This window comes from Petromyzon marinus, unplaced genomic scaffold, assembly GCF_048934315.1.
Source record: "Petromyzon marinus isolate PM22_M1 ecotype Great Lakes invasive population unplaced genomic scaffold, UKy_Petmar_22M1.pri1.0 PM_G_Scaffold_140, whole genome shotgun sequence".
Classification (NCBI taxonomy): Eukaryota; Metazoa; Chordata; class Hyperoartia; order Petromyzontiformes; family Petromyzontidae; genus Petromyzon; species Petromyzon marinus.
Genome location: NW_027422696.1, coordinates 327,501 through 330,000, shown reverse-complemented (window position 1 = coordinate 330,000; position 2,500 = coordinate 327,501).

Here is a 2,500-nt window from a genome sequence, read left to right as displayed (position 1 = left end):
AACCATCTCAACTGTCCTTAGAGCATTTAGCTCTAAGTTGTTCTGGCTACACCAGGTCACCAGGTTGTCAGCTTCCCACCTATAGTCAGACTCATCCCCACCAGAGATCAGCCCAATGAGGGTGGTGTCGTCCGACAAACTTCAAGAGTTTGACGGACAGATGATTGGAGGCGCAGCTGTTGGTATACAGGGAGAAGAGCAGTGGGCAAAGGACGCAGCCCTGAGGAGTTCCCGTGCTGATGGACCTGGAGTCAGAGACTTCTGTTCCCGGCTTAACGCACTGCTTCCTGTCAGAGAGGAAGTCTGTGATCCACCTGCAGGTGGAGTAGGGCACGTTCAGCTGGAAGAGCTTGTCCTGAAGCAGGGCAGGGATGATGGTGTTGAAGGCAGAGCTGAAGTCCACAAACAGGATCCTGGCGTAGGATGCTGGGGCGTCCACATGCTGTAGGGTGAAGTGGAGGGCCATGTTAACTGCGTCGTCCACAGACCTGTTGGCTCTGTAGGCAAACTGAAGGGGGTCCAGGAGAGGGTCTGTGATGGCTTTGAGGTGTGCCAGGAGCAGGCGCTCAAAAGACTTCATTACCACAGATGTAAGGGCGACCGGTCTGTAATCATTTAGTCCTGTTGGCCTTAGCTTTTTGGGCACAGCGATGATGGTGGAGGACTTGAGACAGGCTGGTACATGGCATGTCTCCAGGGAGGTGTTAAAGATGTTGGTGAACACCGGAGACAGCTGGCCAGCGCAGTGCCTGAGGGTGGCTGGAGAGACAGAGTCCGGCCCGGCTGCTTTGCGTGGATTCTGCCTCTTGAAAAGCCCATTAACTTCTCCCTCCTGAAAGGAGAGAGTCGTTTCTGTAGTATGGGTGGGGGATGGGGCCTCTTGGGTGGGAAGGGGTGGTTCAGGACAGTCCAATTGTCTTTCAAATCTACGGTAGAACTCGTTCAGGTCGTTGGCTAGGCGGGAGTCGTTAGTGGTGTGGGGCGCTCTGGGTTTGTAGTTGGTGATGTGCCTGAGCCCTTTGGCAGACAGAAGCAGCGTCGTTAGTAGAGAACTGGTGTTTTAGTGTCTCTGAGTACAGTCGTTTAGCCTCTCTCACCGCTTTGCTAAACCTGTTCTTCGACTCCTTGAATCTGTCTCTATCCCCACTCCTAAACGCTTCCTCCTTCTCCAACCTCAACCTTTTGAGCTTTGCTGAGAACCAGGGCTTGTTGTTGTTAAAGTTCACCCTGGTACGTGTTGGGATACAGCAGTCCTCACAGAAGCTGATGTACACAGCCTCTGTGAGTTCAACCAGACTATTGGTAGCAGTCGTGAACATATCCCAGTCAGTACAGTCTAAGCACGCCCGCAAATCTTCCACAGCCTCACTGGTCCACTGTTTAGATGTCCTCACAGCAGGTTTACAGAGTTTTAGTTGCTGCCTGTATGCACGAATCAGGTGGACCAAGGGAGTTCTGTGCGAGCCGAACAGCCCCGTGACCCACAAGAGAAACATCCCCGCCAAATTCGAGCGTTTGACGGGGTCTATCCGTGAAAAAATATTCACGTTTTTGAGTGCACATGCATTTCTGCTGCAAATGCCTCTGGAAGTTTCATGCCGTTCGTATGCCAATTGTGGCAACACGAAAATGACCCGTTTTCCCATTCCGAGGGATTTCTGTGCGACCCTAACAGCCCCGTGAGCCACAAGAGACACATCCCCGCCAATTTCTAGCGTTTCAGGGGGTCTATCCGTGAAAAATATAGACGTTTTTGAGTGCACATGCATTTCTGCTGCAGATGCCTCTGGAAGTTTCATGCCGTTCGTACGCAATGTGGCAACACGAAAATGACCCCTTTTCCCATTCCGAGGGATTTCTGTGCGACCCTAACTAACAGCGCCCGTGAGCCACAAGAGAGACATCCCCGCCAATTTATAGCGTTTCACGGGGTCTATCCGTGAAAAATATAGACGTTTTTGAGTGCACATGCATTCCTGCTGCAAATGCCTCTGGAAGTTTCATGCCGTTCCTATGCAATGTGGCCACACAAAAATGACCCGTTTTCCCATTCCGAGGCATTTCTGTGCGACCCTAACAGCCCCGTGAGCCACAAGAGAGACATCCCCGCCAACTTCTAGCGTTTGACGGGGTCTATGCGTGAAAAATATTAAAATTTTTGAGTGCACGTGCCTTTCTGCTGCAAATGCCTCTGGAAGTTTCATGGCGTTCCTATGCAATGTGGCAACACGAAAATGACCCCTTTTCCCATTCCGAGGGAGTTCTGTGCCACCCTAACAGCCCCGTGAGCCACAAGAGACACATCCCCGCCAATTTCTAGCGTTTCACGGGGTCTATCCGTGAAACATATAGAAGTTTTTGAGTGCACATGCATTCCTGCTGCAAATGCCTCTGGAAGTTTCATGCGGTTCGTACGCAATGTGGCAACACGAAAATGACCCGTTTTCCCATTCCCAGGGATTTCTGTGCGACCCGAACAGCCCCGTGAGCCACAAGAGAC